This window comes from Rhagoletis pomonella, unplaced genomic scaffold, assembly GCF_013731165.1.
Source record: "Rhagoletis pomonella isolate Grant_MI unplaced genomic scaffold, Rhpom_1.0 Rhpom_scaffold_00001, whole genome shotgun sequence".
NCBI classification, from domain to species: domain Eukaryota; kingdom Metazoa; phylum Arthropoda; class Insecta; order Diptera; family Tephritidae; genus Rhagoletis; species Rhagoletis pomonella.
Genome location: NW_023458555.1, coordinates 35,281,152 through 35,307,957, shown reverse-complemented (window position 1 = coordinate 35,307,957; position 26,806 = coordinate 35,281,152). Strand labels below are relative to the sequence as shown.

At 36.1% G+C, this 26,806-nt stretch overlaps 1 protein-coding gene and 1 long non-coding RNA gene across 5 annotated transcripts in view; one reads left to right on the top strand and one right to left on the bottom strand.

The window, feature by feature from the left end:
- The window catches only part of LOC118743508 (transcription factor E2f1), a 279,469-nt gene that overhangs the window by 111,206 nt on the left and 141,457 nt on the right, over positions 1 to 26,806 (bottom strand). The gene's annotated exons all lie outside the window — the stretch shown is intronic.
- The window catches only part of LOC118743582, a 49,454-nt gene continuing 35,850 nt past the window's right edge, over positions 13,203 to 26,806 (top strand). The window contains exons 1-3 of the long non-coding RNA XR_004993478.1: positions 13,203 to 13,670; positions 13,729 to 13,802; positions 14,350 to 14,491. This is a non-coding gene — a long non-coding RNA (uncharacterized LOC118743582). The remainder of the gene's footprint in view (positions 13,671 to 13,728; positions 13,803 to 14,349; positions 14,492 to 26,806) is intronic.

Here is a 26,806-nt window from a genome sequence, read left to right as displayed (position 1 = left end):
TAGCAGATACAGAACAGAATGTGGCTACACAGCGTAAAGTTGAGAAGAAAAAAAGCGAAAAAAAACTAAGAATAAATAAAAAAACACACATACAAAGAACACAAATGAGTGGATACATAGATTTTTTAGTATTTATTTTCGTTTTTTAAATTTTTTTTTTGCCACCACAAAAATGCACATTTGTATGCTTTACGTACATGCAACAAAAGGAATAATAGCAGCCAAGCGGCTACAAAAAAAAATAGCACACAAGTACTAGTAAGCTGAGGCTTTGGCTGGAGCGCTGACAATGAGATGACTCGACTACTCGCACTGACAATGAGCGACCAACCAAGCCACTGATGAGCCAGTGTGGCTGCCACCGCGATATTTCGAGCGGTTTGGGTGCGCAATGTTGCGTAGCAAATAGGGATTCTAATTGATGAACGATGAGCGACGAAAAGGATGCGACACTCATACACAAGAAATCATAGAACTTAAAAAGAAAAAGAGCAAGCAGAGCAAGCAGAGCAAAAAAAAACGTGACACTGGAAAAACTTTTTACTCACGCTGTCAAAATCAGGGGGTCGCAGACAACACACGAACACATGCATGCAGACAAGGATGAAAAAAAATCAATGCACGCATGAGATAAGAAAAAAAGAAGAAACAATTTTGAGTGCATAGAACAAAATCTTGCGAAAAAAATGGAAAAAGCTTGAGAAAAAAATAGTCGAAATTGAAAATTTCACACATGCGACGACGGCGCCATGACATCGAAGAAAGGGGTGAGCTTGGGCTGAAACACTTTTGCTGTGCTGCTACTGCTGGCGCTGGTGATGATGAAGATGATGGCTGGCGGCGCTGGGTGCTTTGTTGCTGCATTTTTTTTCTTGTTTATTGTCGTTGCTATTGCTATTGCAATTGCTGGTGGTATGTAAAACACATTTGTGTAGCGGCAATAGCAATCGGGGCATGTTCACATGCGACTTACGAACATACAAACGCACATACCTACTGTATATGTGTGTATAGGCAAAAAAGTGGCAATGCATTCAGGCGGCAGCGGACGAGTGCATGGATGATAGCACTTACGATACATACTATGTATGTGGGATTTGAAGATTTGTAGCCTCGCAGGCTGATGAGCTGATACATATGTACATGAGGTGCATTTGATAAAATGGAATAAATTATTGGCGACAAAGAGAAATACATATGTACGTACATATGTATACATATAAAATCATACAAATGAACATACGCACAGATTCACATGGCCGTAGATGTACATATGTATGTATGTATATAGCTTGGCGCTAATAAAAGGCATGTAAATGCAACTACGGTAAGCGTGTTTCTACTACATACAAATCTATGTCTGCACTGCTAGTTCATTTGTCACTTTGTGCGCGTTTTGATGAACTGACGAATAGCTGTCTTTCGAGTCTTGCACATGGCAATATGGCTGGATGGAATTTGAAAAGAATCAAATAAAATGCAATTCTCATTATTGACGCACACCCATCGACGTGGGTCAAGGGGAGCGGTTGCTCGATAACTCTAAAAATTTTGTTAGCTTTCGATACATTTCATTAAATGTGCGTTTCCAGAACTCGATATATTTCGATAGCTCCCAAACTTACATATGTACATATCTCGATATCTCCGAAATTTACATATCTATGTATATCGATATATATCGACAACTGCATTAGCTCCATTTTAATGACAAATTTGTATAACTCGATTAATTTTGATAGCTTCATTAACCTCGATACCTATCGACAAACTTTGATAACTTAAATGTAATCATTCTAATCACTCGGTAATAATCGATTAATCGATAAATAGTGATAAAATTTATATAATCCTTGAAAATCTGATAATTTGCTAATCTCGAGAAAATTCCCAAAACTTCATTTGATAAACTAATAAAATTCGATAACTACCAGCATATTTCGATAACCCAAAAAAGTCGATAACTTTTAAATATTAATATATTAATTAACTTTTAAATATTGGTAATTCAATAAATATCGATAACTTAATAAATTTCATTAACTTAACAAATTTCGATAAACTGATTGATTTTTATAGCTCGATAACTGACCAACAAAGTATCTGAGTATCGATAATTTTCGATAACTCAATCAACATGCATAACCCGATACATTTTGAAACTATAAACTTCGATGACTCGATAAATTTCGATAAGTAAATTTTTGTTGACTGGTATATGTATTTAGATTCTTATCCGAAAATTGTAATAAATTACCTTAAGGCTACTATGTCAAATTCAATGACATTTGTTGTCAAATCGGAATAAAAAACGTACTATCTATTTATTTAGGTCAGAATAGGACCTCAGTCGTGTATGTGCACTGCTAATTCGGCTGCCTGTCCGTTTTTGGCTAATAATATAATCAATCGGGAAAGGTATGGATAAAGGAGATCGAGTTGAGTCAAAATATGACTTAGTGAAAACCAGCTCTTACGCTTTCAGTCACTCCCATTCTTATGTACATATGTATTATGTAGTATATATATTTCTCATTGTTTTCATTTTTCTCGAATTCCTTGTTAAACCGGTTTGGCTAAAACTGCACTTAAAGCTACTCTGTTTTAAAGCAGTGCAACATACGAAAAAAAATCCACCTCCATTTTCCAAGCCCGCCTTCGGCGAAATTTTTTACTTCTGTCGTTTTGGCCGGGTGTTTTACTTACAACTATTCAAAGTAATTAAAAATCATAGAGTAGCCTTTAAAAATCGCAGGTTGACCTTTACAAAGGAGCTGAAAGCGGCATGTTTTCGTGGATTTAAAGCCAGTATTACGAATTATTGTGTTTTCTATGAATTTGTTAATCTATTGAATACTTCGAAATACGAGGGTCACCAAAAGGTCTTTAGAAATTGCAACACTAGTGCCATTTGAGTCGATCTGACATTTACATCATAAACTTTTAAATTTTTTAGCATTAACATTCTCAGAACGTTTTACAGTAGAAATCTATTTGCGAATGGAATTCCACATGGACTTAAACTGATAGCCTGAAGCTGGCCGCTTACCATTGGAGAGAAACATGCTGTAAAGTACTCGAGACCAGACTATTTTCTAGAAACATAAAAGCCACAGTATTCCATTTTAATTAACTTACCTAAAATGAGAAGAAAGAAAAATTTATTACTAATTATGTATGTATGTATTTAGCAAAAATTATCTTATAATATTCTTAATGAAGGTATCAATATTGCAAATGTTTACAAGTGCTTGAATTTGTATCTGATATTAGTGCTTTTCGCTAAAAGGAAAACAGGAATTTATGTATATTTTACAACAGTGATAAACTCTTTCCCCTTTTCTCTGCTAAGAAACTCAGGTTTTTACTCCTCTAATATGAAGTTGAGGGAGGGAGGCCCCCACTGCGATGGAAAGATCAGGTGGAGAAGGACTTGGCTTCACTTGGCGTTTCCAATTTGCGTCAGTTGGCACAGAGGAGAAACGACTGGCGTGCTTTGCTGAACTCGGCCAAAATCGCTTAGGCGGTTACAGCGCCAAAAAAGAAGAAGAAGAAGAATATGAAGTTTTATAATCTAAGAACTATAGAAAGTTAAAAAACTCATTTCATAAAAGTAAAACAAAAGCATAAAAAATTTGTCCAAAGAGTTAGTTTTTCAATTATTTTTGTTAGCAGAAACTTGAATGATAAAAAATGCAAGCGGCCATAAGCCGGTAGAGAATTGGAGACGCTCTTAGATGGACGAAATAAGCCAATTGTACGATTCACTACGACAAAGGCATTTCACTAATACAAAAATGATTGCAGCATTCAATCACACCAAAGCGCCTTAGAATAGTTCCAATGCATCAGGGCAGGCGACAGATCCCAAGCAACTCCCAACATTCTTTTGCATGTATGGTTATGGATGCAGGTCGTTACTGGCCTACCTCACTCATTCTTTCGCTTCCATAGCAGCTTACTATCCAAGTCTACCCGCGATGTTTAAACAGCCCCTCCGGGGTCTTCACACCGGGAGCTTATATCTTCTTGTGAAGCGATTTAGGTCTGTTTTGTCTGCATGCTCGAGATGCTCAATGGTCTATGAATTTCAGGACACTTATAGTGTCTAGACTCCTCCCTGTTTCTAAATACTACGGTTTTGTCGTCTGCAGACGCCAGTAGTTTGGATGATTTCCAACGAATTCCAATTTCTTGGCAGTTAGTAACCATAATAGTGGTGAGAGTACACCACCATGCGGTGTGCCTCCGCATGCCTAAATGAAATAGCTGGTTCTATGACTATTGATTCGATGCTATTCATAATAGCTTCACTTGAGGCATTATTGAAAACTCCGGAAATATTCAGAAATAACCCCAAAGTATGTTCTTTATATTCTAGAGCCTTTTAAATGTGTTGTACTAACGAGTGTAGTCCAGTCTCTGTTGTGTCTTGGCCAAGATGCCTGGCGGCAGAGTGTCTGTCCCTGATGTGAGTGTCAATAATTTTTGCCAATAATTTGTTGGAGCATTTTTAGGAGGAATAACGTCAGACTTACGGGCCAGTATTACTTTGAGAAAACTGGGTTGCTCTTGCCTGTCTTGGGTATAAAAACAACCTTCGCTTCTCGCCACAGTACCGGCACATAGATCAGCTTCAAACATTCTAAAAATATAGCCTACAACCCTGATACCACCAGGTGAGTAGCCTTCTAGAGCAAGGCCGGGAGTATTACGTCTACTCAAAGGCATTTTTGTAGGGCTCAAAACTGTTAATTGCCCATTGTACTTTGAATGAAGTTATGACGCGTGCAGGGATGATTTCAAACTAGATACGCATATTTTTAGTACAGATTCGGATTCTAAGCATAAAAATGCGTAACTTTTGTTTGAAACCTTTTTTCTCAGAAGCGCCGTTTTCAACCCCTAAGTGACCTTCGAACTTCAACTCGTCCTGGACTTCTAAAATGGACGAAAATGTTTTTACTGGAATTCGGAAAAAAGTGAATTACCAAGTCGAGGATGCTCTATCCTTTGATCGTATTACCGACTTCCGGTTTCGACCGGAAACGGGTTATACTGACCGGAAGTCCATTTTTTAAATGTGATTACATGTTTTTAACACTGATTCGGATTCTACGCACAAAAGTACATACCTTTTGTATGAAACTTTTTTCCGGTTTGGACCGGAAGTGGGTCAAACTGACCGGAAGTCCATTTTTTTAAATTACACATATATGTTTTTACTACAGATTTGGATTCTGTGAACAAAAATACGCAACTTTTGTTTGAATCTTTTTTTCTAGGCAGAGCCTTTTTCAGCACTTTTCAACAGGAGTCCACGAAGAGTTAAAGTTCGAAGGTCATTTAGAGTTTGGCGATTCATAATTTTTCGGAAAAATACCTAAAAAATTTAAAGTCATTAACAAGCGGCATTGAGCTTTTTTATTTGTAAAAAATTGGCATACTTGATGATAGTTTGTCTAATAAGATGGGTAGCTAAGCATTTAACAGGGCTTAAAATGCTACTAATTACATAATTACACATAAAAATACATACATATTTGTGTCCAACGATATGTACCTGCGTATACGGCATCATTGTTTGGAACATTTGAATTATGAATATCGATAATTGAAAGTTTAAATACTTGTACAAATATTTGAGTGGAATTAAGCGAAAGAGCAGCAAAATGTTAGAAATAAAATGAGATGAAAAATTAACAAAAACAATAACTTTATAGAAAATATGGGCAAACGAACGATTGTAAGCTCACTCGTTGCTCACAAATCAGCCAAATGAATAAAAGTAGCCTAGTCTCGTCGAAGTCATCGTCGGAGTCATCGTCGTCGTCGTTGTAGCCGTGGTCGTGGTCACGAATACGACTTTGTAAAATGTAGAATGGTGGAACAAACATCCAAACAACAAATGCTATGGATGTATGTACCTATGTACGCATGCATGAATTATTCCCGCCATTTTGTAGACAAAATACAAAATACAAAATAAAAGTTGTTGCTGCCGTTTTGCCAGTGTTGTTATTGTGTGCACGAATAAAAAAAAAAAACATGACAAGCCGGCGCAGCAGCGCAAAGTAAAGCCGGCGTTTCGCTATTGAACTCAAAAACAAATGTGTAGCAAACAAAATTTACCCGAAGAAAAAAATGCCCTGGTGGAAGAGGTGGTGGTGATATGGTGGTGGTTGTGGTGCTGTCAATGATGGTGAAGGTAATGCTGCCAATAATGATAATGTGTAAAATTCGAATAACGAGCCGCCTATATACTCGTGCATATCTACATATTGACGATAATGATGTTACAGGGCACCGCTGAAAGCGATAACGATAATTATACATGCTCTAACCACGGTTACACGAATATCTGTGTATGTTTATAGATATTTACTAGGGATGTGCCGGGTATCACGCCGATTTTTGGTTATCCGACTATCCGGCCGCGCAGTGCCAAAATGTGGCAGTATTTTCCTATTTTGAATGTAGCAAATTTACTTTGGAAACTTAGTTAAAAAAAAAAATAAAATAAATGTATTGTGTTTTTATCAGGGACCGAGAACAAAAGGTGTGATAGAAACTAAATGTCGTTCTACTGATTTGTGTCCAAGAACACTTCAAAACCAAAACCGAAATAAGAACAAAACTCTCAATGGGAATTATATAGGAACAAAACCCTACGGAACGTTCCCAAAGATAACAAATGCGAATAATACTTTCGGGAACATTTCTATGAGAACAAAATGGGAGTATAAGTCTCCAAAACGTTTTGGCAAAGAACAAAACGGGAACAAAAGCCTAAAGAACTTTCTCTCGAAGAACAATTTGGAACTAAAGTCTAAGGAACTTTCAGAAAGAGAACTAAACAGGAACACATATTCTCTGAACTATTGGCGAAGAATGGAAGCGTGAACAAAATATATCACACAAAGCTTCACTATGTTCTGCCACATTGAAAAATAAAGGTTTGTTTTTGTCGCCCATTATTCGAGTCACTATGTTCTTTGCCTAGTGGAGCGGCGCTCAAAGCCTCGATTTCAAACGCATATGTTTCAATGGGAGAGCGCATAGTGAGAGCAAAGCATACATAGACATTTGTTATTGAAACTTCGCACGATGCTAGCTTTTCGCTTTGGTCGCCACTCCACTATGTTTTGACCCTTAGAATCGTTAAGGAAAGAGTAAGGATTTTTAAAGAGATACTAGTTATCCTATGCGCGACGTACATAGCAAGATGGCAGCGTACAAATGGTACATACAAATGTATACAGGGTGTCCTAGACCACCCTGTCTAAAATGTAGGGAAATATTTTTTACTGAAAATCGCAAAAATTTTACCTACTAAATCGGGGATGCTCTATCTTTTGGGGGTACTAATTTTTTTTCAGGTACCGATGCCGAATAATCGGCTTATGGGGAAAGAATCGGCCGATGCCGATTCCATAAAAAATTACAAATAAATTTATTAATTCATAAAATCAGTTCATTTCACAGGTATGCTAGGTATGTATGTAAATACATATAGTGGTCCACAAAATAAAAGAATTGCGATATTTTGACCGATTTTGTATTTTTTATTTAATGTTTATTATTTTTTTTTATAAAAGTCTAGCTGGTATACAACAAACACCCTATAAATTCAAATTTCAAACTTAGTACAAAAATTAGAAAAATTCTGCTTATTTTCACCAAAATTTCAAACTTTTTAATCAGAATTTGGGTATGCAGTTTTGTAGACCATTTCATTCTGTAAAATCCCGTTAATTTTTGGCAATTTTTTTTGCTGGCAGTGTTCTCCATAAAAATAATTTTTGTGAGCTTTCTGCAAATGTTTTTTGAAGTTGGCTGTCGCTTCACCTGAACAGAAACTGAAAAGAAATTCCAAAGAATCGGTAAAGAATCGGCGAAAAAAGGCCGATGCCGATGCTCAATTTTGTGCCGATACTAGCCGATGCCGATTAATCGGTCGGACTCTATTTAAATGTGATTAGATATTTTCAACACTATGACAAACTGACCGGAAATCCGTTTTTTCGAATTAGATATGCATGTTTTTAGTACAGATTCGGATTCTAAGGATAAAAATACGTATCTTTTGTTTGAAACTTTTTTCTCAGAAACGCCGTTTTCAACCCCTAAGTGACCTTCGAACTTCAGCTCGTCCTGGACTTCTGAGATGACGCCCCTCTCATTCTTAACATTAAGTTCTCACATTCAGCAGACTTTTCGTCATCTGTTTTGGTTCTCCTTTAAAACGTTCCTGATAGTTTTGCTCGCATTTTGTTCCTTACAGAAACGTTCTCGAACATTTTGTTCCGGCTCAAACTACTGTCTTTCCTTTGGTTCTCTTTTGGGAACGTTCTTGACATTGCCGTTTGTTCTCGTGCAGAACTAAACCAATCCATTTTGGGAACTGTTTCGGAGACTATTTCGGGCTAAGTTCGGGTTCGTTTCGGGACTAGTAGGGCCCATTTCGGCACTGGGTCAGCACTATTTCGGAATCATTTTGGAACTAGTACAGAACGCTTTCAGGACTGTTTCAATACTTATTCGAGGTCATCTCAGGACAAGTTCACGACCTTTTCAGAACCACTCCAGAACAATTTTGGGCCTAGTTGACGGTAGTTCGAAACTAGCCGCGAAAAGATTCTGAACTATTCCCGAAGTGGTTATAAAAAAATCGAATGCTTCGGCAAGCCGTACACAGATGTTTAATAATAATAACAGATTGGCGCTTACACATATGTTAGCTTCTCCTCCGATTTGTGGCGTGCGTCTTGATGTTGTCACACAAAGCGAAGGGACCTACAGTTTTAAGCCGACTCGGAACGGCGATTGTATTTTTATGAGAAGCTGTTTTTCATGACAGAAATACACTCGGAGGTTTGCCATTGCCTGCCGGGGACGACCGCTGTTAGGAAAAAACCTTTTTTCTATAGTTTTTGCGATGTTGCACATCAAATTTTTCTTGTACGGTCGCTGCCTTGTCTACTTATCGTTTGAATATCCACATCACTGGAATAACTGGAGCTATTGACTAACCATTGCCAAAAGCTTTCGCTAGAAATTTAGAAAATCGAATAAAATCATCAAAAACCCAGCCCAAAAATATCGTGTAATTCATTAGGGCCAGTAGTGTACGGAATATGCGATGATATATCCGAATACCGATCTTATTTATTGTATGGCACATCCCTAATACTATTTACAGACAAATACATACAGATAGGGTATGTTCAGTGAACTCTTAACTACATAAATTAAGAGCTAATGAAATAAAGAATAACTGAATATCCGTTCCTTTTCGCTATCAGGATATTTGGGTAATATTAGTTCATTTGGTTAACCGAATATTGTTGTGTTTAAACGGATTCGTAAAATTGTTGGCGAAATTTATGAATTTATTGAGTTGAAAAATAAATAATAGAACACTTCATCCTACAAAAGCAGAAAAAAGCTCTCATATATCTCCGAGGGACTTCAGAGCAATCAGTCTCTCCTCTTTCTTATGGAAAACTTTTTAGAGACTTATTGACCTATAAGAAATAAGATTCCTCGAAAACGATTGAGCCTCTCTCAGCATGCCTATCTAAAGGGTAGATCCGAGGAATCTGCCTAGCACACAATTGTTAAAGTCATACAGGATTCTCCTAAGAACAAAGCTTTTGTAGTTATATCGAGGGGCTTTCAATAATGTGTTACCTGGGATAGTAAGAGCCCTGACTAAGCACGGAGTAGTTTACTAGTTAATTAGGCTCATCTCTCGTATGCTGCACGACAACACTCTCACAACGGAATAGGGAAATGCCTCTGACCAACGTAAAGTTAGCAGAGGCACCCCACAAGGAGGTGTCCTTTCACGCTCTCTGTATGGTCGTGATAAACGACGTACTGGAAGAGCTGAAAAGAAGAGGATGCCAGGTTATTGCCTACGCGGATGCTGTGGCACTCATAGTCAGAGGAAAGTTCTTGGACACTCTGTATGATCTTATGCAAGGCTACGTGAACTTGGTCGAAAATTGGGTGCTAGCTGCGGACTTGCTATAAACCCTCGAAAGACGAAGGTCGTACTATGCACCAGAAGGTATAAAGTGTCTCGTGCCCAGCTTCCCTCAATAGAGGGTGTTTCCCTTGTTCTCTTGGGCATTGGAGTTTCGTTGGCAATCTTTGACCTGCTAGTGGAGAGATGGGCTCACAGTCGGCTCAGCGAGCGCTGGGCGAAACCCCTGACATGCAATGTTTTAAGGTCCAAGGGAGCTTCTGCAGCTGGCCAAGCGCCAGCTCTCCATTCCTACAGGTGAACTGACCGGGCATTGTCCTTTAGGAACCCTCGCGATGCCACTTAATACCGTCACGGATCAGTACTGCCGCAGCTGTTTCGAAGACGAGGTGTAATCATCTCAGCACTTCCTTCTTCGCTATACTAAGGTTCAAGTAGCTCGGTGCGCATTTCATCAACAGTCCCTAAAAGCTCTACGGAGTGGAAATCAGCTGCATGCGGAACTTTGTTCTGAGTACCCAGCGCTTCTCTTAGTTCTAACACAGAGTATCTTCAGTCACCGTTCAAAGAGATTGTGTAATGTGGTAACACAATGGACAATCGAATTAATGGCTAAGTGAGTCCCGCCGTGTGGGGTCTGCCACAACAACTTAACCAATTACCAAATACCATTATAAATCCTGCTATTATGTCAAAATTTGTGAATGAGTGAGTGCGTGAGTATGTTTGTTGCTTTTTTAAGCTAAAACCGCTGGATGTATTTGAATAAAATTTGGCACAGAGATAGATTATAACCTGGATTAATGTATAGGATATATTTGAAGAGACTTGGAACCTTTTTAAATCAATTAATTTATAAGCTATGTTAATAAAATATTACAACAATGTGGGTGTCAAACGAAACAATTTATTTCGAAAATATTTTTTAAGGGGTTACCACCTGTTAAAAAATCTAAAATCGATTAATTAATAAATTAAACGAAATACATATTTTATTATTGGTATCAAGTGAGAAGTTTAAGAAAGTTTCATTTAAAAAATATTTTTAAAGGGGCTGCCACCTTTTTGGACATTCAGAAACAATTTTGTGAACAACTTAAATAATATATGTTACTATGGTTGGCAGATGAGGGAGGTTTTAACAAAGCTGTATCTATTTCGAAAATATTTTTGACGAGGGTTGCCACCAACTGAGGAATTTTAAAAACATTTTAATTGACATGTTAAATGAAACCCTATGTGCATGTGAAAAATTTTGACTGAAGTATATTTGTTGCTCTTTCTTTGGATAAAATTTGCATTACGTATAGCCTATGACCGTGATTAACATATGTATGTACATATATGTATGTAGTATAGGTTTTGAAGAGAGCTTAAAAAATTATATATCATCTATTTTAAGTTCAACGAAATTATACAATATGGATGTCAAACAAGCGAGAATAAAAATAAAATTTATAGCGAAACAGGATTGCCACCTATTTTAAAAGTTAAATTCCATTTTATTATTAAGTTAAATGAAGGGTTACAAGTGCTTTATTTTGAAGAGGCCGGCCGCCGGTTTTAAAGACAAATCCTATTTTTCCATAAGCTAGCTAAAGCTTTGTTTCGAGATTTCGTTTCTTAAGAGCGTTGCCACCTTTTTATAGTTTTAAATCAAATTTAGTCAATAAGTAAAATTAAACATTACGAGTAAAAAAAGAAGTTAAATAGGCCTTTTCGAAAATATTTTTAGAAGGTGATGCCACCCCCATAAAAGACTAATTCAATTTATTCAGCTACTTCAATGACATATTTGGGTATGATGTCATAGGAAAGAAAGTGAAAAAGGCTTTATTTCGAAAGTATTTTGAAGAAGGTTGACACCTCTTTAAAATTAAATTAAAATTTTTAAAAATAAATGGACTTATTTTTAATCTTAAAAATCAAAAACTTTTTTCCGGAAAATGGAAAAAAAGAAACTTTCAAACTCGCGCTTCATCGCGAAGTCCAATAAAAAAAAAGATGAGATTATTTTTTTTTTTTTAATTTAGATATTTTAGAACTGTTTTTATTACGGCGGGTCTTTTTTTTAATGTTATCACCATGCGAGTAGGGCACAGGAGTAGTCTACTTGAAATTCTAATCAAATTTGGCGAAGAAATTATGGCTCTAAAACCAACATAAGTCCAGTAATGAATTCCTTATAAAAAACACACATTAAAACATGTTTTAATTTTTTATAATTTTTCAACGCTTCTTTACGACATGATAGCAAATTTCAACGTTGCTAGGAAAAAACTATTTTCGCAATTCGTCAAGCCCGAAATTGAATTAATTTCGACCCACGGTTTATTCGGAAAATTCACTTTTTTTTTTCTTTTTTTTTACATACATAGTCGAAGAAAATCTTCCAAACAAATTGCCCCGCACTAATGTACAATGACTACCAACAAAAAATTTAATTGGTAATTACTCAAAACTCACTCGCCCTTGTTGTTGTTGGAATTTTCGGTATTCGAATACTTTTGGTCCGTTGAATGGTTGCTTCATAGTAGTAAGTGTAGAGTAGGAGAATTTGCTGTTGTTTTTTGGCTGTTGTTGCCTCTGTCAGTGTGGCGGCGATATGGTATAAATGCGATTCACAATTAAACAATGTTACCAACAATTTATTACCAATAATTTTACCCAATGTGTGTGTGCTTGCGGCAGCCTTTCTTCTCGTAAATTCAACTCAACAAAAAATTTAGTAAGAACACAATTTATAACAAATATTAAAAATCAATTTTGGTTTTCTTTTTTTTTCAAATTTTTAACACAACTCCAGAAGTGTAGTAAACATTTTTGGTTTTTCAAGAAAAAAATTTTGATTTTTCGCCAAAAACAACAATTTTTCAACAAAAACGATTTAGTTCACAAAGTGAATAAAACAATAACAATAACGTGCAGGATACAACGATAAATAGAATATTTTAAACATTCATTATTTTAATCATTCATGGGCCCAGACGACGGTTGCCTACAACTCGCAGAGCGGTTGAGCATTGGGCAGTTGTTTGATGGTCGAGGCATAGAGGCGGGTGGGTTGCGTTCCTTCTTTTGCGCTCTCCATTTCCTGTCGCTTCGGATATGTACAACAAAGTTCACGCTCGCCAGCGTTGCGTCGCCAGAAGCGCTGAAACTACTTCTAACGCCGCCATATCAGCCAAAAAATGTTAGTTACAATCCAATTAGTTGATTTTTTTGAAATCTCAGTTAATTTTGAATTTAAATTGTTATTTTTTGGTAAAGATGTACGTGCGCGCGCAGTTTGATAAGTTCACCGAATAAAATGTTCAATTTTGTTTTAAAAATTCCCCCAATTTTGCACTTTCCCAAAGAATTTTCATAAAAATTTTAATTTTCCAAACACATTTTTGTTTTATTTTCATTTTCTTAATTTGGTGTTTTTTGTTTTTGTGATTTTGTGTGTGTTGTTAAAGGCGAACTTTCGGCATAACGGCCGACGCGCACGACAAAGTAATTGTTTTGCTTGCGTTTTCAATGAGAAACTAAACTATTGTAAAATGCCGTGCTGCGTTCTGACTGCCACTGCCAGCAGGCATTCTAGCACGCGGACAGACAGATATGCAGTCATGCAATGTAGGGTTGTTGGATGAGCGCGAGAGAAGTAGGAAGGACGCAAGGCAGCCACTAGGAGGTAGTATTTATTCTCTTTACTTATTTCATTTTTGCTGTTGATGTTGTTTTTGTTTTAGAGTCTGCAACTGCACGAGACAGGATGCATGGTAGCGGTGTGAGAGCGCTGACGAAAGTGGGAGCGAGTGTACGGGTATGTAGGTACATTAGGGTGCATCATAAAAAAAATGCGTTTTTTCCATCGGTTTTAAAAAAAAAAATTTATATTTTAAGATTTCCGCCAAAATATTTCGGAACCGTTTTAAGTTTTCGTTTGAAAATACCTCCAAAAATGTCATTATTTTGATTTGCTTGATACAATTTTTAAAAATTTGTATGCGGACCTTTTAAGCTTAAACTTTTTTATCAACTGATATGATTTAAAAAAAAAATATTCTTAACTGATATGATTTAAAAAAGAAATATATTTTTAACTGATATGATTTAAAAAAAAATATTTTTTAACTAATTTTATTTATTAAAAATTCGACTTTTGGAGCCATTTTCAAATAGGTGCAGCTCACGTACATATTCATATTTTTCCGAAATATTTTTGCACAAGTCTTAAAATATAATACGTTTTATATTTCCGACAAAAAACTGTAACCATTTTTTCATGATGAGTGATGCACCCTAATGTATATATAAATACCGGTGAGTAGCACGATGCAGCAAATATTCTATCATTCTTGGGTGTGTAGTGAGCGGAAGGAAGCCTGTGTAAAGCCGAAGCGTCAAAAGAAAAATAAAATTTGCAGTCAACGAAAAGAAATCCGTATGAAAATTGGTAGAAACCAAAGGCGATACAGCCGAATAACAAAGTGCGCCCATGCAATGCCAAAGGTAAAATGTGAAGTCAATTGTTGAATATACATTTGTAAGCTGTATATGAAAAATCTATTATCAAACTGGCTTCAGACTGCTGAGCATAACAAACACATGGCATTAGACTTGTTTTCCGGCTTGCCACGATTTCTTAAAATTTTCTATTACATATATTAGCAAAGGAAACTAAGCAATACATTTTAAAGCAGACAGCTACTGTTTTCTAAAAAAGTGTCATAATTTTTGTATAAATTTTGTATAGTGTCTTTGAATTGATCATACGTGCTACATACTAAAATGCAATTATCGTCCTACCAAGGACTGTACCATCAGCTGACTATAGCCTTTTACCCGAGATCAGATTATAATAATATTTAGTAAAGAGAGTAGGTATCGAATCACGACATCCGTGATCGATTGAAACTCGATTCGAATCGAATAAAAGTAATTGATAGTTGATGCCGTGCTTCGGGGCCCGGTTATCTAGTTACCGCGACCAACCTCTATTTGCCAGTAGATCTTCTTTGTTCCACGCGGAACTTCGCAAAATACCTTGTCAGAGTATGGTGATCCTAAGATTCGAGGTCTGCGCCTAGTAAGGTGTTCACAATGACACAAAATACGCTCTGCCGCTTCCTGTTCTTCGTGACACAATCAGCACTGGTCAGAGTAAAAAACTTTCAAGTTTACTAAGAGTTTAATAAGCATACAGTGGCCAGCAAGAGGGTCTGTACCAATTCTTAATTCAGTGACTATTTAGATGAACGAGCGCTTCAGGTGGCCTTTATAATAGATATTTCCGAGATTAAGAACTTAGCTTGTCTGAGTTCTGAGCCCATGAGTCTCTGCTCCTCATGAGGTTAATTCCGTTCCTGGATATGCCGGTTATTGAAAGTTAAAGGCAGCCTCTCTTACCTGCTTGCGAGGTGACTTCATTTAGTTGCCAGAGTGTATATAGATGTTATGTTTTATGGTCCTTCTGTACTTAGGTACTTAGTTTAACGGCATGCTTGCTCTTCAGCCATATGCAGATGAAAAGAAGCTTCTTCCGACGCCTTGTGCACACTTGGAGCCATCAGTAAACTAAATGTGGCTATTCTTAAACAAATTTATGGAGTTTCTTGTTTCAGTTGGTTCAGTAAGGGAAAAAGGCTCTGAAGTTAAACCTCGAAAGGCACATATCTACAAAGCTAACGCATAGTCCTCTCTTTTGTTTTATAATCCTTAGAGTGGATCAGTGTTTAAGTTTTTTATCTTTCACATTGCCCCTGAAAATGAGCTTTTCAAAGTAGACAAATCTAGAAGCGCGGTTGGTGTCGTTCTCATCACACCAGTGGCAACGCATTAGTGTTTGCTCCGCTTGGCCTGTGTGGACTTCATTTCTGGTTGCATTACATTTCGATCTGATGATCTAGTGCCTTTCCATTACCTTTTGACATTTTCATAAAGGCTTTTTTGAATAGCTTTATCTTGGAAGAAATTCTCTGAAAACTCGAAGATATTGGACATCTTTAGAGAAGTGTATATTTTCTCTAAAAAAGAATTTAAGCCTTTTTCTTTTTCTGGAAAAAGTTACTTTGTTAGTCTTAGGATTTACGTTTAATCAATTCTTCCTGCACTGTTTGGCGACTGTCTTAAGCACATTCTATTTGAGATGGGAACTTGTGTCTTCAAACGTAAATTTTCTCTGATTGGAAGGACATTGCCATCCGCTTGGCACTGAACAGTGAAACCCTTTTCACTAAGAAGGCAGTGTGGTTCATCTACAACGATGAGTCATGGGCTATCTTCACAGATAGGAATCTGATCCTTTCCTATCCTTTGTAGAGTGGATATACTGATTCTAAATTTAAGGACACTTGCCATCCAGTGGTATGTTGTAACGTCAATCCTCTTTCCATCGCAGGCAATTTTCTATGCAAGAGTCTTAATTTTTTTCTCCAAGGACTTTTAAATTTTTCTTGCAGAGGGTGGGCGGCCGATTTTCATGATTTTTACGCAAAGAACACTATTTGTGATATGTGTGTATACGAGTCTTTCCATGGTTTTAGATGAAAGCTCGCTTTTACTTTGATTCGTCGGCTTGGGGATGTAGCGGTAGGGATGCCCACCTAAATCAAGATGAAGTAGTTCCGTATCAACTTGAAGTGGAAATTTCGAATAAAATAAACTTCTTCATACCGATGGTCTTCTGCAACAACGACACAATTGAAAATTCAAAAAATAAAAACCCTTACTACTGTTAAGTGGCTCATGTTTCTAATACTTGTCTAATCCAGGTACACTCCTTACTAGAGCAAGTAATAAGGATTACTAAAGTAAGTAAGTAAGGAATAGATACGAATTAAACAAGGATTGCAGACATGAGCCGATTGGCTCAGTAGTAAGGGTTTTTACTTTTTAAATTTTGAATTGTGTCGCTATTGCAGAGGACCATCGATATATGAAAAATTCGGCATTTTTGCGATAAAAAACGCCAATCATAGTAAATAAACGATTTTATTTGCAACAATTTTATTGAATACATGATCACATTAAGTTGCGACATCAAAATCATTAAAAAGTTTTTGAGTTAGCCAAACTTTTCGCTATCATCTGTGAAGCTTCTGTTGCCTATGATCTTTTGATATCACAGCAAGAGGTCGAGTCAAGATATTTCGCGTTCTAGCCTAATTTTCTTTCTCTTTAACTGTTTCTCAATGTACATATGTATGTGCGACTACCTAAATGCACCACTGTGTATTACATAGGTATACTAAGAGGTATCATCGACTCCTTTGATCTCTACCTACAGAGACAGATAAAATAAAATAAAAAAAAAACCATGTAGCAAGAAACAGAGAGCGGAGAGTAAGGGAGTTGCGCTCGAAAGTGTTGGAATGCGGTGTGGCAACCAGAAAATAATCGATCGTATTACTATAGGGTATATCAGCTCTACCAAATAATAACAACACTAGAATATGCGTGTGTATGAATGTATTTGAAATGTCTGAGAAATAGTGTGAAGAGATAACTGAAGAGAATTAACAGTACAGTAAACTGAAGTTAAATTGGTGGTAATAAATGAGTAGAAACCCCTACTAACTCATCAAATAATACTGACAACAAAACAATTGAATCACGCATAAAATAATAATTGATCAGAAATCAGTTAAGATGAGCTAAGGATGGAATATACATACTTCTTCTTCTTCTTCTTATTTGGCACTGTAACCGCCTAGGCGATTTTGGCCGAGTTCAAAAAAGCACGCCAGTCGTTTCTCTTCTGTGCCAGCTGACGCCAATTGGAAATGCCAAGTGAAACCAAGTCCTTCTCCACCTGATCTTTCCACCGCAGTAGCGTCCTCTCTCTTCCTCTGCTACCACCAGCGAGTTCCGAGTTGAATACTTTCAGAGCTGGAGCGTCGGTGTCCATTCGAACGACATGGCCAAGCCAGCGGAGCCGCTGTATTTTAATTCGCTGCACTATGTCCATGTCGTTCCAAAGCTCATACAGTTCATCGTCTGCGGTACTCGCCGTTGCCGTCGAACACTCCTAGAGCCGCCTCATCGGATGTTGTCATTGTCCAAAAGTAGCACTTGTTGGCAAGAGTGATTCTGAGTTGGATTTCCATGCTGACATTATTATCGGTGTTAATGCTGGTTCCCAAGTAAACGAAATTCTCTACTTTCTCGAAATTGTAACTGTCAACAGTGACGTGGGTGCCAAGGCGCGAATGTGCTGACTGTTTGTTTGATGATAGGAGATACTTCGTCTTGTCTTCGTTTACCACCAGACCCATTCGCTTTGCTTCCTTATCCAACTTGGAAACGGTAGAACAAAGCATAAGCTCTGTGCACGCTCTTGTAGTAAATTGTCCCTGAGCGGTTCAGTTCTGCAGCTCTTATTATCTTCTCCAACATCAGATTAAAGAAGTCGCCCTGTCTGAAACCCCGTTTTGTGGCGAACGGCTCGGAGAGGTCTTTCCCAATTCTGACGGAGCTGGTGGTATTGCTCAACGTCATTTTACACAGCCATATGAGTTTTGAGGGATGCCAAATTCAGACAAAGCGGCATATAGGCAACTGCTTCTAGTGCTGTCAAAAGCGGCTTTAAAGTCGACAAATAGGTGGTGAGTGTCGATCATTTTCACGCGGGTCTTTTTCAAGATTTGGCGTATTGTGAATACCTGGTCTATGGAGGATTTGACAGGTCTAAAGCCACACTGATAAGGCCCAATCAGTTCATTGACGGTGGGCTTCAGTCTTTCACACAATACGCTCGATAAGACCTTGTAACCTTTCTTGTGGATTGGGCAAAGCACACTAAAATTCCAGTCGTCGGGCATGCGTTCATCTGACCATATTCTGACCAAGAGTTGATGCATGCACCTTATCAACTCCTCGCCACCGTACTTGAATAGCTTAGCTGGCAGGCTGTCAGCTCCAGCGGCTTTGTTGTTTTTCAGCCGCGTTATTGCTATACGTACCTCGTCATAGTCAGGCGGTGGAACGTCGACTCCGTCATCATCGACTGCCGGCTCGGGTTCTTCTTCTTCGCAACTTTCCGTGCTGCTACCATTTAGTAGGGCGGAAAAGTGTTCCCTCCATAATTTAAGTACGCTCTGGACATCAGTTACTAGGTCTCTGGTAAAATTTTCGGGCATTCTTCCTGTCGGCTAGCATTTCAAGCTCTTCACACTCACGTATTTCGGCGTCGGGGCATGGGCGCAGATGAGCGAGTTGTTGAAGAGTCTCGCTTTGATGCGGATTGTGGCGACGGAGTCTCTCTCCCACCACAAATCCAACTCCGAATTTGCGCCCTTTACATGGCAGCTGTAGTAGACGTCGCAAGGTCCCAGACATTGCTTACCTTACATCGTCCAACGCATTTCTTGGATGGCGGTGATGTCAGCTTTTGTCCTTATAGCACCTCAACCAGCCGGGCAGAGGCACCTTCCTCATTAAGGGTCCGGACATTCCAGGTGCATGCCCTCAAATCGTGGTCCTTTAAACGTTTGCCGTGGTCGTCATCAATAGGGGGGAGGGGGGGGTGGGTCTCCTCCGAGACTTTGCCTTGCTTCTTCACTGGAAGTGGTTTTTACGTGGCGGGTGCCAAACCCAGTGCATAACCAATTGCTGGGACGAGGGTGGTTTCGCAACCGAATACACGTTTATATAGCGAGCCGCTTGCTCCAATCAGACACCCGCTTGCAGCCGCTGCAGACTTCAGTGAGCCCTTAAACCGCATAAAGGCGGAGTAGCCCCACCGAAGCTCCCTCTCTTCTGCCGTTACCGCACCTCGCACATGGGTTGCTCACGTTGCCCAGAGTGCGCGAGCGATGACACAAGAGTCGGGATTGAGTATAGCCATGCAACTGTAACTGCATACCCAGCGCAACGACTATACCCCATTGCACTCTTAAAAATTGGAACACTGTGTTCTAAATCTGTGTGTAGCCCCTACACTGGGTGGCAAAATAAGTTTTATGTAATCTTCAAATCGCTTCCCCTGCTCCCTCTCATTTTTGATTAGCTTACTTGGGATGCATTTTGGCATCAAAAAGTCTTTCGTTGAAAATATATTTTAAATTGCTATACATCCCTGAATTACCTCCTTCGACCAGTAAGCTTAATTAACTCAATTTCTACCCAACAAAATTAAATTTTAAATACCATAAAAGTAAAAGTTTTATTCAGTGAAGGAATTTTTCGTATGGACACCGACCCGTCCTAGTTGACAATCTGAAAAAAATTAATAAGAGCAATGAATGTACCAATAGCATAGCACTACTACTACATACTGGCTTTAATGAGTATGAACAGCAGCTGAGCTATAAAGGGCAACCAGAATACAATGCATATTAAAGAAGTTCCCTTTGAATTTTACATACATACTTAGATTGTCAAGGAGCGATATGCAGAGAGGGATGGATAGAGAGAGAGAGATAGGGATGAAGGCGGTAATATATGTGTGAACATACATATGAATGTATTTGTATAAATAAAAACGCATGGTTGCATGCCATAAAATAGAGAGTAAAGTAAAAACAACGGTAAAGTTGTATGGCCTTAAGGGATGCAATAAATGGGTTGAAAAAGAGGGTAACTAATTCTATGACACCCCTATAAATGCACTGAACAAAGCCCAAATGCACGCACACATCTTTTGCTTGCATTCATATTTTTCGCTTTTATTGTATGGCTGGTACTCTAAAAGCGGTTATGTATGTATGTATGTGTATTTACCTAATAAAGGTGTGCATGTCGCATTATCCTGACTTTTTTGTATTGCTGTTGTCGCACATACATACATATGTGCATAGTTTCCACTCTCAGCCGATTGCCGACTCGCTAAAGTCAGCAAACAACTATACATATGCACTACAAATGTATGTACCTAAAACCAGGGACCGTAACAGTTACAACTTTTATTTAAAAAAAAAAACGCTCTTTAACGATTTTTTTTTTACTTTCATTTAATTACTCCTTAAATAACCGTTATTTCTGACTTTTATTTTAAAAATCCAAAATAACAATTATTTTTAATTTTTATCTAAATAACCTGCAAATAACAGTTATTTTTGATTTTTAAATTATGTCTTGATAACAGTTATAAATAAAAGTCATAAATAAAAATCAGTCACTGACCTATATTTTTTAAATCATACTTATAAAACTCATTTGTATAAGTCGTAGTATACTTTTGTATTCCAACACCTTCTTAACTGCGAAAAATGTTAATGGTTTTTATACGAATGATTTAAAAAATAAAAGTCATTGATTGATTTTTATTGATGACTTTTAAAAATAAAAGTCTTCAATAACTGTTATCTAAGACATATAATATAAAAATCAAAAATAATTGATATTTTTTTAACTTTGCATAAAAATTGCAAATAAAATTTTCAAGTTCGAGTCTCGGTGAAAAAAGAAATTGAATGGTATGTATCGCTTGGTTGTAGAACATTTCCTTCATAGTGAATTTTTCCATGATAGCTTTCATTAATAACTGTTGTTCGGTCCCTGCCTAAAACTAATCGACACAGTGGTATTTCGGCAAAAAAAAACTATTTTTTTTTAATATTCATACTTTATATTTGAATAGTTTGGCCTAATTAAGGGATATTTGAATAAGAAAAATGCATTACAACTTTGTACGAAATTGGCAGTTTTATACAAAATCAAAGCAACACAGGCCAGATGAATTTTATTAAACTAAAACAGATTGAGGTTTTTGTTCACTTAAGCAAAATTTTTTCTTATAAAATGTATTTTAATTGTTTTTGTTGTAGGCTCATATAAAAATATAGCAATATAACACTTACTAGGCAAAATAGGGGAAAAATCAAGGCAATCGACCAAATCTTATATATATTTTAATAAATATAAGCAGACAAAAATAACACTTTATAAATGTAACTTTAGACACTTTTGATGTACCAAAACCGATTCCTTCTAATTTTTTCCAAAAAAATTACGAGGCTGAACCACTGTGTGTCGCAGCCGCTTTATTGAGCCCAAATCTAAAAATTTACCCTCTGCAATATGAACGTGTTTGGAATTTCTTTAAAGGTAATTTATTCATTAAACAGAATTTAACCCAAATTTCCCAATAAAATAAACTATAAGCCGCCAGGAAGCCACTTAAGTTAACAAATTTAATAGAGCCGTGCGTAGGTGCGTTTTTTTATTTCCTTATACACTGCTGGAAAAAAGTATTGTCACAATGCATTTTTTACAATGTATGCAAACAATTTTTATCTTAATATTTTTTCGCCAATTTTTTTTTTATAAAAATATAGTTTATACTACAACAAATAAAAAAAAAATAAATTATGAATGTTATTGTATGGAAAGTTCAGACATTTTATTTTTATGTTTTTTTACTGTAGTAAAATTATATTTTTATAAAAAAAAATCCGGAAAAACATGAAAATACAATTTTTATTATACATTGAGAAAATTTTTTCATGATAGTTTGTACTTATCCCGGCAGTGATATATCAGAGAAATTTTAGAATCAAATTAAAAAAGAAAGTTTATTAATGAATAAAAAATATATGTAAACATATGCGTATTTTCTATACTTTTGTTTAAAAGTAAGGTCTTTTAACTTTCTGAAATAATGCATTTTAGATACGCACACCCCTGTGCAAAAATTTCGTCGTGAAATTTAATTTTACCATACAAAATGTGTTTGATTATTAAAAGAAAAAATAAAATTTATTTTAACAAAAGTATAGGAAGCTCCATTTATTAATTTAACTTATTAAATAATTTGAATTTAACTTTTTAAACAAGTGGCAACGCTCTTCACGCAGCTCAAAAATATTATAAATGTTCAAAATAAAGACATCTTAATACTCTATCCCTTGACACGCATATATTAATATCTATATATATAAATACACAACTTTTTATAATTTAATTTAGTTCAACTTTACAAACAGGTGGCAGGCAACCTTCTTCAAAGTATTTTCAAGCTAAAACCTCTTTCGTCTGAAAGCCATATTTTGATCCATATGTATGTATTTAAATTACCCAATTACCCTAATCCAAGTTGAATGAGTTTAGAAATAAAACCATTTCGAGTGACAACTCTTCCCAAAATAAAAATATCTTACTGCACATCTACAAGTTGGTTTTTTTTTTTTGAAAATCGAACGAACTAGATGTATGTATCTGAATGCTTCCACTTCAAATTGCCTTTACAGCGAAAGTATGAAAGTTATCAAAAAAATTCAGCGTCCTCAAATTCATAGAGTAACAAATGTTCATTTAAATCCGTTTATAATTATATTTTTACCAATATTTTATATGGAAGTGAACTGCTGTGCGCTGTGTCTACATTAATCGCCTGCCTATACATCAATGAGCATTATCGCCATCTACGACACTAGTCACAACTCGCTTTAGTATTTCAAGTACTCGCATTGCAGGGAATTCTAAAGTTTGACGAGATCGCTGCGGTTGGCCTAAACAAAAATGTCATCAAGCATCTTTGGTACACACGGAATTTCTATGTTGTGTGTGTGTGCGTATGTAGTATTCAGGTATGTATATTGTGAGACATTAGCGGATAGGCATGCGCGGAAGGTGGCGTCTACATCCTTAGTTTAGGAATGCAGGGAAGCTAGCATGGACGTCATTGTGCTTGTCATGCAGGTTTAGAAATACATATTTATACTTACATATATGTATGTATGTAGCTTCTTACCAATGACCATACTTACATATGCACATCATATAACGTACGCTTATGCGTTTGTAAACACAGCAGACAAAAACAGGTGATAATTATTTGCAACACGTACGGCATGCGAATATTAGGCTATGAATAGGGCAATGCCTTGCAGCAAGGAGCAGAAAAAAGGGATGCTCATGGATAGAAATTCAAAAATGTTATTCTTCGCCATATAATTTATTTATTTTTTTTTTTGAATTTTATTTTTGTTTAGGGCAATCATTTTAATCACAAACACGTCAAGCAACTAATTGTTTATAGGGAATTATTTGTTGAATATTTGTAAGTCCTTGAGGTCGCTTGCATCAAAACAATCTGCTGGCATCTCTGTGTGAATCGAATGAAGAGTTGTTTTAGGCAACTATGTAAATAACTAATCGATGTGAAATGCTTCTTGTAAATACGGCGAAAAGGTAAGGTTAAGCATATTGCCGTCAACAAGTGCGCATTCGGAAAAAAGTTGGCTTTCGGTTAGAATGGCGGCGGAAAAACTTTACGCCCAAGTAAGATTTCTCACGAAGTTGAGCTCTTTTTGGGTTGTATACAGGTCACATAAGTTTTGACCGCATTTCTGAAGTTAGTTCGTTGTATATAGTACCGATTGGGTGCGAGATCTGGTCCTCAACTGCGAGACCATCCCTGGCTAACTCATCTGCAGCCTCATTTCCGTGAATGTTGCGATGACAGCGATCCGAAATAAATTTCCTTGAAAACGACTACTAATTAAGTAATTGTGTTCAAAAGAGCTATACACTCCTTGATCAGCTTTGAATTTGTTGTAAAAGACGCCAGCGCCTTAATTACCGTCCGGCTGTTCCGAGTAAATGGCTTTGATGGCGGCGCACGTTATAAAGGATGTCAGGTATCCAGTCTTGATTCTAGACGAAAATCGATAAAAACCCACTTCTCTTAGTTTTAAAGCAGCAACAGATCAGGCGTGCATTACGTGAAGGTCTATCGAAATAAGTTTGTAATAACACTGACGGCATTGTAGAGCCAGTTTTCATTACCGCTTTTGTATCTATACATGCGACTCTTTAAACTTTGCCTAGCTGCACATTGTCATGCTGTTTCGTCACTAACAATTGGCTGATAAGACTCATCTACGCCAAGCTCGTGCAAGAATTTGTGCATAATTTCTACATGAGACATAATTTAAGGCCCCATTTAGATTAATTCTAACAACTTCATAAAGCGAACTTCGTCGCGATAGAGCATTCAGCATACTAATTCAGATAGGAATATTTATAAAAGAATATTAATTAAAGAAGCTAAAATAAGTGTAAAAAATTCCTAACGCGGCTCGCTCCATCCGCAATACTGCCGTTTGTCAGAGTAAAATTAAGGAAACTTCACAAAAGCGAAAAAAGGTAGGGGGAGTTTTTTGATCGCGATCGGCGAATTATTTTAGAGCTCAGTAAGAAGCATACACATAGTAAGTATTTATGTAGTAGCTAGTAACCAACTGAGTGAGCTTAACAGGGCAAATCTGGCGAGGATAGTAAAATGTCTGTCTTTAGTAAAACAAATGAAAGCCGAATGGCAAGGCAGTTCAAAAGGCTTTTGTCATATATTTCAATTTTGGACTCATATTTAATGTATTTTTTTATAATTTAACATTTTTCTTTCTTAATTTATTTATTTTTTATTTTTTAGATGTTATTCTTTTTAATAGAAGAATATATTTTTTAATTTCATTTAATTTTTAGGAACTTTCTGATTTTTTGAATATTTTTTTTTTCTTTTTTAGTTAAATTTTCTTTGTTTCTAGATTTTATTGTTTATAAAAGAATTTTTTATTTTTATTTTTAAAAACGCAATTTAATTTATTTATTTTTTTGGTTAATTTCCGTTTCTTTTACTTTTTAGGTTCTATTGTTTTAAAATCAAAAAATACAATTTTTTATTTAATTGCATTTTTAGGATCTTTATTTATGTTATATTTTTTTTTTTAATTTTTTCTTTTAATTTGATAAGATTTTCTTTTAAAAACAAAAATATTGTTTTTTTTTATTTTTCTTGTTTGATTTAATGGTTTTCTATTTCTAATTTAATTTTTAGATTTAATATTTATAAAAAGAAAAAAAGAAAATTATTTACTAATTTGATTTAATTTTAAAAATTCTTTTTATTTATTTTATTTCATTGTATTGTTATTTTTTTTAATTTTCTGTCATTTAATACATTTTATTGTTTTCGAAAGAAAAATATATATATAATTAATAATTAAAAATATATACAATTATTTTAATTTAATTTAATTTTTAAAAAGCTTATTGCTAAAAGGCGATCAGCACAACGCTAAGACCTCCTCGTTAGCAGATCTTTCAATTAGTCTTTCGAAAGACAGTAAATAACTTTCAAGATAGTTGCCAGAATTGACAATTGTCTTAAGAAAGACTGTGGTGAGTTGAAAGACAGTTAGTTGGCAGAATCGCCCTGTAAAAGTATAAATTATGTAAAGTGGTACACTTTCTGGCCACGAAGATTAGAAGACCTCATCGCAACTTAACTTCAAAAGAAAGGTTAATAAAACGAAGATCTATGAGAAGAAATACGAAATAGTCTGTAGTTACAAGAATGCTGTGCGGATTCAGCGCTTAGAAATTTTGAAAGGTATTTTTCTAATGTACATACATAAGTAGATTTAAAGAACTTTACAATTAGTAGGTACCAAAGATTGTACATTCATTACGTCAATTTATCGAACTATCTGCGGTAAGTTGTTATGTTTTAAACGCAAACGTATTCACTCCGTATGTAGGTAACATTTTGTTGTATTCAATTCAATCGTAGCCAAATAATAATAAATTTTACATTAAATTGTGATTTTTTTTTAGTCACATAGACAAACCAGTAAAAGTGTTTCTCACTACTTTCTTATCTTCAACAAAGTAAAAATGCCGAACGCCTCTTCTTTATATTCTCATTCATGTTTCAAGTGCTTCTTTCATAACAACACAGTTATTGACCGACCTTCCAGGAATTTTGTAAGAAAAAATTCACTTTTTTCGAGTTATCTTATCGGTATGGGTATGTATGTATGTAGGTGTGTATGAGGGTGAAGGGCAATAGGTGTTGTGTATTATTTGATTAGAATGAAAAAA